The 14,114-nt window shown below is 36.0% G+C and overlaps 1 pseudogene; it reads right to left on the bottom strand.

The window, feature by feature from the left end:
- Positions 1–12,887: 12,887 nt before the first annotated feature.
- LOC113325597 lies at positions 12,888–12,987 on the bottom strand (annotated as a pseudogene).
- Between the last annotated feature and the right edge of the window lie 1,127 nt (positions 12,988–14,114).

The raw sequence follows: 14,114 nt of genomic DNA, 5'->3' as shown, positions 1-14,114 counted from the left end.
GATTGTTGAGTTACAGGTGGTGGTGGTTGAGAAGAAGAAGAAGAAGGTAAAGAAGTTTGTTGTTGAGGTTGTGGTGATGTTAATGGTGAAAACAATTGTGAATTGTTGATGTTGAGAGTGTTGCTGTTGACAGTGGAAGACGATGCAGTGTGTTTTTAAGTGGTTCTCACCATTTTTAGGGTTAAGTTGCAGGTTTAATGATGGTTTGAAGGTTGTTACAGGTGAAGATCAGAGAGAGAAGTCAAGATTCCCTTTTGGTATCTGATACCATATAAACACAAATCCAAGTTTTTATTGGTCATTTCAAGGTTTAACACTTTTTTGTCAAGACGGTCAACTCAAGTCATGGGACCCAAACTCTAATATTGAATTTTCTAGGACCCAAACGCTATACTGGTCATATTTTTGGGACTCAAAGTCAAAAAATCCCATGTTTTTTTCGGTCTATATTAATATAGTAATTCAAAAGTTTGGTCTTTTCCTTCGGTGTGTCATAAAGAAGTTCTGAGACAAGGTATATATTTAAAAAAGAGAAATCTTACTTTCTCCATTGTGGCCTTATGCTATGCAATGCACTCACTGCATGCATATAGGGGAACCCCTTCAACTGCCACTGCAAACAACAGCAAGTCTTGGCAAGGATGTTCATTGTGAACACAGAATTCTTTGGACTAGTCACCATATATAACTCTCCAGCCACACAAGGGTCAACACCATGGTCAGTCACAAATTCAAACATTTTCTTAATCAATTTAACAGCAGTAGGAACCAAATTACCATCTACCCATGATGCAGATTCAGTCCTCCTATTGTACCATGTACCCATCACTAAGTTAGCATACATTATTCCTATCATTATAATTGGTTTATTTCTCATCTTGTTAAAATACTCTGAAAAGTTGTTGTTCATATGTTCATAACAGTGAATAGGGTTAAAAAAAGGCCCTGGACCATGTAGCAGGATCTTCTCTACCGAGATAAGCACCAGCTGTAGCACTCTGTTTCACAATATTGTCAAAATGTTCCTGCACAACCAATCAAACACTAGCTTAATTTGACTGTCAAACAGTGTATAAAACCAATAACAAAGAAATGTTGTGAACTATCAAACCTGAAAATGCCTTTCTTTGTATGATTTTGCTGCATTCCACAAAGAACTATATAATTCAAGACCCTTGTGATCCTTCTTGAAGTTTTTGTATAAATGTCTGCATTTTAACACATTGCAATTAACATAAGGCCTTTAGCTGATCTGACAAACAAAAGAAACAAGAAAAAAATTTACACAAGAAAGTTACCTCCAACAGTATCTGTGGTGATGGCCAGGGAACACTATATGAACAACTTCCAATAAACCTTTTTGCCTATATGAAATGAAAGCCACTTTCACTGGATGTGCTAATATTTCATCCTTCAAATGCTTCAAGAAAATGATCCAGTTTTCCTTTGTTTCAGCTCTGCATACCATAATTCCTAACATTACTAACCCATTATGTCCATCAAGTGCAGCCATCAATACTCCCCCATATTCCCCTGTTAGATGGCAGGCATCAAGCCCTATAACTCCCCTGCATGCTTTACGCTAACCGCTCATTGCAGGTTCAAATGAGAGTGTCATGCTTTCAAAGGTGGTATTCACTGTGTCAAAAGTGAACTTAGCAACAGACCCATCATTGCATTTAGTAAACATCTTACAGAATGCTGGTACTTCATTGTAACTCTCTTTATAGTTCCCGTATAATGACTCTAAAACTAGATTCCTAGCCTTCCATGCACACTGATATGGTATATTTATACATTATCCCCTCTGTTTAGCCTTGGAGATCTTCCAGGTGTAGTTTTCTTAGTAACTGTCTTCTTTGGTGTAGTCTTTGGAGTCCCAAACTCTGTACCCTTTATCCCCATCCACAAACATTACGCCCATCATCATTCACATAAGAATCCTCCCAAAAATCATCAAAATCATCATTATTTAGCAGTGGTTGTGCCATACGTGGTTCCTTAAACCAGTATAAACAATACCTCTCCTTAGATAAATCCACAGACAATCTAGAATACACCATATACTCAACCATCCTTAAATCTGTTTCATCTATATGACACTCAGGAAATACCAAAGTCTCATTCTTTGGCTCCACATATACGCTAATATTCCTCAATTTGAATAGACTGCAACACAAACAAAAAAAGGGAAAAAATCAAATAAAGCCCCACTAAATCTAAAATTGAAAAGCAATAAAAGTATACAAAAGCAATAATTCATAAAAATAAACACTCAATCACGAAATTTATAACCTAATTAACCAATAAAGGAACTCGTGCATTTCAAATAAACCCTAATTACAATAGGGGAAAAACCGATACCCTAAAAATACAAATCCATCGATCAATCATTGATTTTCATCATATATTAAGTCCCGGGTTATGTTAATCTCACCTTGATTCATATTTTTTGAATCCCAATTTGTACCTCATCTTCTATCGTCTCTGAAACCCTGGTCTTCCAAATACGACCTGGTTCTTCACCTGCTATTGCTTCTTCTATGGAACCCTAGATATCTACGTCTTCAACTGCTACCGTTTATTCTTTTCTCTGTAATACAAATCAATCGAAAATCAATCGATTTCACTAACTAAAAATGATTTTTTATCAAATACTAAGTTAAATAATATGTGGGTTCTAAAAAATTTACATGGATTCTGATTTGTTCATCCTTGATTTGTACTTCCTCTTCACTGCATCAAAGGAAACCCTAAAACTTCAAAATTTCCAAACATCACTAATCTTCCACTTCACTAATAATCATGTCTTTACTGCGAATCACTTCTTGCTCACCGATAACCTAATTTCTAACCCTAGTTTCGACGGAAGAGTTGTGAGAGACAGGAACAAGAAGAAGAAGAATAAACGAGAAGAGAGTCTGGAATCGTAAGATAATGGGGTGAGGACACCATGGTAATATTGAACCAAAATATTGACTAAGTCAATTGGTTGGACCATTTTGGTGGGACCAGGTGAAAAAACTAACAGAAAGACCAGTTTATAAAAAACCTAAATATTCTGGCCGGTTTATGAATTATATGGTTTGAAGCTGGACACTTCGTTAATTTACCCTTCTTTATAAACAAGGATCATGAAAAAAAGTCAGAAGAACCCGAGGACTTTGTTTGTGGATTCATGTTCCATAACTTGTTCCTAAATTCCTTGATAGTGCTTCAAAGATCAATTATAATTTTTTTCCATTTCTCTTGACAAGTCTGTCTCTTTTGAATTTAGAGATATTTTCCTCATTCCAGGGTGAAGTACATAAACTATGATTCCTCTGAGTACTCATAACATAGTCATTATTTGAATGGCCCCATTCTTTACACAAGCAGCATTAAGATATAGGTTATTACAGGTGCTTTTGATGTTTCATTAACTTCGCAAGGAGTTCGCGTACACAGTGAGTTCATTTGGCACTAATCATATTGTTTCTCTTCATGTTATTCCAGGTGTTTTTGATGTTTTTCGCTTGAAAAAGATATTATCATACAAATTAATTTAAACCTCAAAAATATATACCTTAAATTAATGAAATTGTATTCCCCATCAACACTTAAAATGGAAACCATTGATGAATCACAAAATTACAAAAAGGTTTTTCAATGTCGTCCTTTGATGAGCTGCAATTTAATCCAACTGGATCATTTTGATCTACACACAGGGGACTGAAGGAAGGAATGATCTAATGCTTCAATTATACTCCCAGGGAATGATCTAATGTTTAAATTAGTAGAAATAACCCGTGCTGTAACGGCATGGCATGAGACAAAATATTTTTTGGTTAGAATGATATTAATAATTACCACACACTATGAGGCTTAATTCACCCATGAGAACCTGTAGACATTAAATCTTAATCCAAACACTTATAACTTCGGTCACATTTAAATAATAATTTAATAATTTTTCACAATATTTTTTAGATTTCAAATAATAGTCTTTGATAAAAATTCCTCGTTGATCATTCTTTGAAGGACGAAATCTGGTTTTCTCCATCCCGGTATTGAACTTAGAGAGTTCGTCGCTATGAAATCGATCTCTTCCCATTTTCTTGCAACACGAAACTTGAGATCCGAAGGTTTGTTTTCATCACAATCATGCATTCTCGAAAAGGTAGCAAACACGTTTTGGGTAACGCTTTTCTTGGGGCTGCAACTAATCATGTTTGACATGTTGATACTCTTAAGCTAAAAATTTCACTAAAAAAAAGTTGAGAATAAGTGAATGAATGAGAAATGTGTGAATGAGTGGATGGGTGTGGTTGAAGAAATACATTCTTTTATTTATATACACGCTCATTGAACAATTGTAATAAGTGTACCTTTTAATTTATTGGGCATTTTTTTTTCTTACTTATTATAGATGAATAATTAGGAGCAGCCGTTTAGTTGCATGATATTCATGATGGTGGGAGGATAATTAATTCTTAAGGTTTAATTCTACCTATTATTTGGTAAATATTTCAGGCATGAATGGTAAGCTTTAATTCTACCTGTTATTTGGTAAGTATTTCAGGCATGCATGGTAAGCTTTAATTCTTAAATCTGTAACATTTTCCGAGTTGAAATGGTGAGATTAATCCTAAATCTTAGCCGTCTAGGCCCATATACTATCTGATTAGGTAAGTATTTCAAAAAATATAAATTTAGCCATGCAAGCCCCCATAAAATTAGGTAAGTATTTCAAATGGTGAGATTTAATCCTTACTTAACGTGCATGTCCTAAGTGTTAGCCCCGTTTATTATGAGTACAAATTCATATCTTTTAATAACGTTTCCTTTTCAGTCTCTCTTCCTTTGAAAAACTATTCTTATTCTTATATTATTCCAAAAAATAATCTTTATCAATTAGAATGAGAAATTGGTTTGAAAAAATATAAAAGTTTTTAAAATGTGTTTTTGAAGATCATCCATTCTTCCTCTTTCTAGCTGCAAAGTTTCTTCGAAATAGTCTGCGAACATATATTTATTTCCGAAGAGATTTCTGTAGCGTTTCCTTTTTAACTATATATTTTCTAAAGTTCTTTGTTCTTTGGGTTTATATACGTCAACTCTAATGTTACTTTTGTTTTGCAGGTTGATTAAAGTTTGGCTTATTCGGTTGCCATTTTTTAGGGCTTTACATATTACACCTCCCAAGGTATTGCACTCCATGTAACTTTCCTCACCTTACTCGATTGTTCCATTTTTCTAAAGTTCTTTGTTCTTTGGATTTTACATATAGCAACTCTAATGTTGTTTTTATTTTGCAGGTTGATTAATGTTGGCTTATTCGATTGCAATTTTTTTTTTGGTTTTACATGTTACAACTCCCAAGGTATCACACTCCACATAATTTTCCTCACCTTACTCGATTGTTCCATTTGTTCAATGAGTACAACGGAAATTTTTCATGAGTAGAATAAAAAAATTTCCTATTATTTATAAAAACAAAATATTGTTTCTATTTTGCAGATTATTGAAGATTGACACCCGTTTTTTTTTTTTAAAGACATGGATAAAAGTTATTGTAGAAGTTGAAGATTGGCACCCTTTTTTTTTGAATACATGGTTAAAAGTAGGGATGTCAATGGGTACCCATTACCCGGACCCGGAACCGGATCCGGTATATTTGGGTCCGGTTCCGGGTCCTAAAGTTGGACCCATTAGCTACTTAGGACCCGACGGGTAATTACCCGATTGGACCCGAATTTACACGGGTCCAAACGGGTAATACCCGTTGGGTACCCGCGGGTATCGGGTACCCGTTTATTCATTCTTTTATTCATATTTTTAGCAAAATTACAAGTATTTTTGCTAGTTTTAGCTTTGATATTTTACTCATTTAAATTTTTTCTCTTACATTTAATCTTTATTTAGTACATTAATAAGAAATAATAATAAATTTTTATAAAAATTATTTAAATCCAAGCCAAAAAGAGAAATATATTAAGTTTTTGAGATTTTTTAAATAGTTTTATTAAGACCCAATGGGTACCCGGAACCGACGGGTACCCGGGTATTTAAACGGGTCCGATTCTGGGTCCACAAGTTTAGGAACCGGACCCGAAACCGTTAGGAACCGGACACGACCATTATAAGTAGGGTACGGGTCCGGGTCTAGTGATACCCGGGAGGACCCGGACCCGTTGACACCCCTGGTTAAAAGTTATTGTAGCATTTATATTTTAATTTTTTTTTTGCTTGTAATGCTACCATTTAATGGTTGTAACGTTTAATTAAAGAGGAAGTAACTAAGAGGGCTAGAGGGGGTTACAAACACCACAGCCGCTAGATGTTTTTTGATAGGATGGGACTGGAGTGGTCGGATCACATGTTTGTCTCTCAAAATGTTATCCGGCCGTCCAATGCTCAAAAATATATGTCGTTTTGTATTATAGATACTTTGGGATCGATATATTAATTGGACCGATCGAACGGAAGGCCCGAAGGGAGGGAGTCCCTTTTATGACCATTTTTTTGTAAAATGAAGCATAACGCAAATGTACAATTTGATAAAAGGATTGGAAATTTTTACCATTAAAAAACGAAAATTCCCATCAACTTATGTATCCTATTGTTCAGGGGTATGATTGGCAAGAAAATTAGAATATACCATATCTAAAACTTCGTGCCTTGGAATTTTACAAATTTTATCTCGTTGAAAATATTTTTAAGAGATCTGCAAAATGAGTACAAACAACAATATCAAATTTAGAGTTACGAAAAATTCGGAGGTGTTTATCCTTTCAGGCACAATTTTCGAAAATTAAATGCATAACCATTATGCAAACCACCGCAAATGATGCGTAACACATTATGCCTCAAAAACGGTGGGTTGAATGAATATAGTTTTTTTTTCTCTCTCCATTTTAATGGCATAAAAGACACACTTAAAATGGTGGGTTGAATGAATATAGTTTTTTTTCTCTCTCCATTTTGACAAAGTCACGAATAGTTGAAAAATCAGCAACAGTGAAAAATATAAGAAAATGGTTGAAAACGAAATCGTTTTCTAAGAAATAATATGTTGGGAGTTGGAAAATACAATAATAATTTTAATATGTTATATACATGTTAATCTCATGTAATCAGTAAAATGGAAATGAAGATAAAAGAAGATGAAGATAAGCATAAAAAGGAGTTAGATAAAGCTGGTAAGAGAAATATGGTTATGGAATGAATGTTAAAACACTCAATCACTGTTAAATTGAGTGAGAGACCGAGTAAAAGAGTGTTTCCAATCATAGGATAGGCTAAAAATACACACCAAGAGGCATATGATCAGACGCTGGGGGCGGGGGTGGGGTGTGTGATTACCCAAGCGACTGATTATGTGCCTCCCCAACCTGATTTTAGTTATTTTAAAATATCTTTTTTTGTTTTTCTATCTACAAGAGGCACAAGATCAACCTTCTAGCATAAATTTTATTAGTTAATTGAAGACTAATTATTTCCTAAATTAGCCATGACTGTTTTGGAAAAGGGGTTTCCTAAAACGGCTAGAATTCTTGGTGGCCAAGTTTGTAACCTATATAAATAGGTAATTAGGCCTTGTAGAATTGCGTGAAGAAAATTGTTTTAGAAAGAAAAGAGGGTTCTTTCTTGTATATCTTTTAGGGTAAAAAGCTAGGGTTTCGTTGTGAGAGCATATTGGTGAGGAACAAGAGACAAGGTTATCGTATCGGGTAATTGTTGCGGTGTAACCAAGAGTTTGCTGGGATTCACATGACATTTTAATCGTTTTTCTTCATAGTGGATTTGAGTTGGTGCGGCTCAAAGTGGACGTAGAAAATATATACAAGTTGTGTGTATTGGTTGAACCACTATAAATCTCGTGTCTTGTGAGTTGATTTATCTTTCTCGTATTATTATAGTTACTTGTGCTTGGTTTACTTATTATTCATCATAATATCTCAAGATCCGTTATTTTGCGATTGTCAGTGATTCCATAAGAAAATCCGGACAACTGGTATCAGAGCTCGAGTTAGAGATTTAGGGTTCGTAGTACGATTGGAGTGGGAGTTATGTGTGATAATAACGAAAGTACGATAGGTATGGTTAAAGTTTTTAATGGGAACAACTTTGCATTTTGGAAGTCTCAGATGGAAAACTATCTATATGAGAAAGACCTTGCTGATCCATTGGGTGGAGTTGCGAAAAAGGGAGCACGCAAAGACAATGAATAAAAAACTCTTGATCGCAAGTGTGTAGCCGTGATCCGTAGATGTCTAACAGAGGAAGTCTACAATAGCGTACAATAGGAAACTAGTACGAAGGATCTTATGGATAAACTTGAGAAGTTGTATCAAAAATCATCAGCCTCGGGGAAGATTATGTTGTGTGAACAATTATTTAATCTGAAGATGCAAGAAGGTGAAGCGATTTCAGCACATCTTGGGAAGTTTAAATCAATTATTTCTCAGCTTTCAAAAGTTAGTATTACTTTTGGTGATGAAGTTTAAGCTTTAAGGTTGTTTTCGTCATACCGAAGTTGGGAAACCGCAAGAACAACTATTAGTAATTCTGCAGGGAGCGAGAAGTTGAAGCTTGATGATGTGCAACAAAGGTTAATTGCTGAAGAGGAAAGAAGAATAGAACAAGGTTATGGTTCTAGTACTTCAAGCTCGACCTTAAGTTTGCAGGAAGAAGATAGAGGCAGGAGTTCAAATTGGAACAACAACAAAAAATCTAGATGGAAGTCTAGAGGAAAGTCTAGGGGGAGATCTCAATCCCGGACTAGAGGTGTTTTTGACTGTTGGGCGTGTAAGAAAGTAGGACACTTCAAGCGAGATTGTCCGGAAAACAAAGGTTCTTGGTGGAAACAAAGGTAATCAAGAAGAGGTCAATGTAGTTACAGCTGCGGAACCGGTGAAGATCCTTGTTGATAACAAGAATGTGATTACGGAAGGTTTTCTACTACTCTTTGAGGACAAGCATGATGAGTCTTGGATTATAGAATCGGGAGCTTCTTTCCATGCAACGGGTGATAAGAGTATTATGACCTCTTATAATGAAGGATATTATGGCCAAGTATTCTTAGGTGACGGTGAAGCATGCGTCATCATTGGTTTGGGTGATGTGATCTTGAATGTCAACGGTTCGACATGGAAATTGAAGGATGTAAGACAGGTTCCAAATTTGAAGAAGAACTTGGTGTATGTGGGACAAGTTTGTGATGATGACTGTGAAGTTGCGCTTACCAAACACAATTGGAAAGTGAAGAAAGGATCTATGGTATTACCTCGTGGATTTAGATTCGGTACTCTATACGCACTTCAGATGGAACTAGTTTAGCAGTGGCTAGTAGTGGTGAAGACACTAACTTATGGCATAGAATATTATGGCACATGAGTGAGAAGAACATGAAGATTCTATGCTCGGGAGGATATCTACCTAAGGTGAAGTCTGTTGATATGAGTTTTTGTGAAGACTATGTTCTTGGAAATAAAAAAACTGGTTAGTTTCATCATATGCGGCAGAGCCTTGAAAAGTGAGAAACTTGATTAGGTTCATATTGATGTATGGGGACCAATTGATGTTGCATCTCATAGCGGGTTCCAATATTATGTCACCTTTATTGATGATCACTCAAGGAAGGTGTGGATTTACTTCGTGAAGAATAAGTTTGAGGTGTATGAAGTGTTTAAGAAGTGTAAAGCTTTGGTTGAAACGGAAATTGGTCTGAAGTTGAAGTGTCTAAGGTCAGATGATAGACGCATTTATGTGTCTATTTTTCATCTCCTTTGTGTATTTTGTTAGTACCTATTTTTGCTTATTGTGGTGTTTTTATGTGTTTTTGGAGAAATACCCTTGTGTAGAAAGAGTTGCTCAATAAGTGATGTTTTACACCCCGGAGAGAAGTACTAAAGGCACCCCAGAAATGTACCGGAAACGTCCCAGAAATATCCCGGAGGAACCCAGAAAAATTACTATTTCCACCAAAAATTACTATTTCAGCCCAAATTGTTATTCGCACCCCATCTATGGTTAAGGGGCACCTTCATCTTCGTTTGAAAACTGGAAATTGGCGGGAAAATGGGAAAACAGTTCTGTTGAATTTCGATTGAGAAATTGGACAAGTTTTAGGTCGATTCAATGGCTGAAATTTGGTAGAGAGATGAGATATGGCATAGGGAACACAAAATGGGTGGTGGTTTCGGTCAATTTTGGCTAGAATTACTGTTTCGATTCACAGACCCGAAACAGAGTTACACGTACTGTACACGAGTTTTGTTGTGTTTCTGCTGATCATAGCGAGGCTTTGAGGCGTAGGAAAAGTCCTGAGGCATGTAGAAGCTAATTTGAATCGTGATGGACCGAATTTAACGTGTGCATGAGCTAAAAATGGAAATTATCGGTTTTTATGGCAGCAAAGAAATAACGGATTAATGGAAGATTATACGCTGTTATGGTCGAAGATTGAGGCTCAAAAACACTATAAATACATATCTAAGAAGTATAGAAGAGAAGGAGAGTCTTTGGAGGAGTTTAGGAGGTCGAAATAATCACGAGAAAAGTTGACAGAGAAGTGTGGTCTGCTGCTGCCCGTGAAGAACAAAGAAACGGCGACGCTTTCTCCAACAAGTTGCAACATTTTCTTCAACTATTTTGCAACGTATATTTTCGCTGTAATAGTTTCTTCATCCTAGTTTGCAACTTTTATCAACATTGTAACAGTTTCTTCATATTATTCTGCAACATTTATCTTCGGATTTGTACGAATATCTTCATCATAACAGTTGAGAATTGAAACAGTCGGTCTGTAACGCTTTTCCGCTGTTGCAGATTTCCTGTTTCATTATTTTCTCTTCTTGTTAAGCGCTCATTAATACAATATTTTGAGTGTTTTTCCAACATGATGAGATAAACCCAATCCCAGGGGTGACGGAGGAAGCCTTTCTCGCAATATTTATGTGGTAATATTTATTTGATTAATTTTTGCAATATGTATATGATTAATTGCATTGAAAATAAATGAATTTTATTAATCAAATATATTTTGTCTTTGATAATACATGCTTAGTTTTATACTCTTGATGTATTATGCTTGCGATTAATCTTTGATATTTTGAGAATCTGCTTTTGGCAATAGTTAGAATCAAAAGAATTATTTAATTTGCATAATAAAAAATAAATAAAATTACATAAATATTGTTGAATGGTGGAATCATCACCCCTATTTTCTCCATAAAAATTCACATCACTTTGTTTAATTTTGCTACATTTCTAAGTTTTAAAAAAAAATCTATCTTCACAAGTCTGAAAACAATTTTTTTTTTTGGTTTAATATTTTTTTTAAATTGTTTGTTCCTTTTTACGTTTCTTTTTGTCTTTATTTTGCAGGTTCGAAGTGAAAACTAAGGACTTGGAGAGGAAAAGCTTAAAGCGAAAAGCGAAAAGAGAAGAAAGGAAGACAGTTTTAGGATTTAATTTTTAATAAATTTTTTTTTAGATATTTTTTTTATTTATTTTTTAGAGTGTTGCGTGAGGATTTGAACTTTAAATTGGACACTTTGACGTTATTATTTTAACCCTATGGAAGGGTCTTAAAAATATATATTAAATTATGTGCAGAGAAGGACGGTGATTACAATATCACCTCGGCCCCTCGGGTTCGCACACGGCATAGGAGTCGTGGTCCGAGTCGACGACAACGGTTCATCCCCCGTCTAGTACGGAAGGTAAGTCCATTCGAAACACTCGCGAATCCCCTGTTAGCGAGTTACTGTACTCCTTAAGGTGATAATTGTTTGAGGACTAATTGGACTGTATTTATTTTCCTAGTAAAGGGCAAGGCCTGGTCTAAACAAGATAAGGGTTTGGATTTCATCACCGCTCCCTTCTTGCCCGCCTTAGGAGAACAAAACCTAACGCGAACCCAAGCTTTAAAATCTGATTAGAAAGAGACCTATAGGGTATCGAGCTTGTTAGGAAAATTTTTCGAAGGATATTGGTTATTTTTTTTAGCATACTTCGAAGTTCATGATGGTTTCTGTGAGTTGAATGCCTGACTGCGCCGCCTTGTGATGCGGTGAGGCCTTGGGTATCAAAGCTCCACTAAGCTTCCCTCGCCTCGATTCAACTTACTTTGACTCTGATTGATTCCAGAGGGGTTTGCTTAAACTATAACGAATTCCCCTTCGAGAGATAGAAGCTAGTCTAGAAACAATCTAAGTGAGCCATCATGCTTGTTGTTTGCTAGAAATCTCTAGGTTTGCTGTGGTGAAGTCGAGTCAGCCTGCTGTGTGATTGCTAGAACCTTCTTGTTAGGATTTTTATTTATTTTTGATATTTTTAGTGTATGCAAGATTTTGTTAATAGGGCTTGGAAAAGAGATACTCTAGGTCGATTGATTAGCGAAAAACCTAGTAGTTCTTCTGATATAAGCAGGGAGCTCGAAGATTGTTCTTTTGAGAGCCCTGTTTTTGGAAACTTCAGTTTTGAGAATTTATCTCTGAGTGAGAGGAGTACCCCTAGTACTCCAGTTGTGCCAACGATGGCAACTTTGAAAGCTTTGTTAAACCCAACTAGGACCTCTCGTCCATCTTGTATCAAGTTAGCTGAAACTGAGGTAACTTATGAACTGAAACCTGGGACCTTGCAGATGCTCCCATTCTTTTTAGGAAAAGAAAATGAAAACCCCTATTTTCATATTAGGGAATTTGAGGAAATTTGTAGTACTCTACGAATTAAAAACCTAGATGATGATGCTCTGAAACTAAGGTTATTTCCCTTTTCCTTAAAAGACAAATCCAAATCGTGGCTATATAGTTTGGCTTCTGAGTCAATTGAAACCTATGACCAACTTACTTCTGCCTTTATACAGAAGTTTTTCCCAATGCACAAAACATCGTCTGTTAGGACACAAATATGTACTTTTGCCCAACAAGAGGGAGAATCCTTATATAGGTATTTAGAAAGGTTCAATGACTTAATATCTCAGTGTCCTCATCATGGTTTAGAGAAAGTTAGGTTAGTTCAGATCCTCTACGAGGGTTTAGATTATTCAACAATAACCATGGTTGAATCCTTATGCACATGTGGGTTTGAGAATAAACTGTTGATAAAGCGATGACATTTTTGAATGAAATCGCCGATAAGATCCAACAATGGGAACATAGTATGGAACCCCAGAAAAAAATTCTTCTAAGTAGAGGAAATGTCAATAGGGTAGAAGGATCTTATGAGTCAGATGCTAAAATAGCTGCTATAGACAAAAGGTTAGAAGCCTTAGAATTAGGTCATTCTTGTGGTAGAGTGGAGCCTTTTTGGGAAGGCCAGAATACTGAAGAGCAAGCCAATGCTCTCTATAACAACACTAGATTTGAAAACCACCAGAAATTTGACCCGTACTCAGAAACCTACAATCCTGGTTGGAGGAACCATCCGAATTTCTCTTGGTCTAAAGGACAGAATCAAGGCAAATCTAGTAATTCTCAACCTCCCCAGGATTTGGTTTTAAGAACTCTTCAGGTCAAACTCAGTTTCAGAACCCTTCAGATAAAAAGATCACAAGTTTGGAAGAAGTTCTCTCCTCGTTTATTAAAAACTCGGAAAAGAACTACCAAGTGATTACTCAAGGAATAGAAGAGAGTAAGAATTTAGGTTATGCCAATTCCCAAGCCATTTCCGAGTTAAAAACCCAGGTTAGCCAGATAAACGAGACTTTGAGAGCAAAAGGCAAGTTTCCTAGTCAGACTCAACCTAATCCTAGGGGAGTTCATGAAATAAGAGGAAGATCATCTGATCATGTGAATGCTATTACAACCCTTAGAAGTGGGAAGAAAGTTGACAACAAGGTTGCCATGCCTGATAGTGAACATACTGTAGTTCACCCTGCTGAGCCAGATAATGAAGAGACTGATAGAGTCTCTAAAGAGACCAATGAGGGTTTTGTTAAGCCTGGTTTCGTTCCCAGAGCCCCATTCCCACGGCTTCTAGCACCAACGAAAAATGAATCCAACTTCAATGACATAATGGAGGTTTTTAAGAAAGTTACTATAAACCTTCCGTTGCTAGAGGCAATTAGGCAACTACCGGCTTATTCCAAGTTCCTCAAGGATATGTGTACGCGAAAGCGAAAGCTT

Source organism: Papaver somniferum, chromosome 11, assembly GCF_003573695.1.
Source record: "Papaver somniferum cultivar HN1 chromosome 11, ASM357369v1, whole genome shotgun sequence".
Lineage (NCBI taxonomy): Eukaryota > Viridiplantae > Streptophyta > Magnoliopsida > Ranunculales > Papaveraceae > Papaver > Papaver somniferum.
The sequence above is the reverse complement of the archived record's forward strand: the minus strand, read 5'-3'. Positions and strand labels throughout refer to the sequence as shown.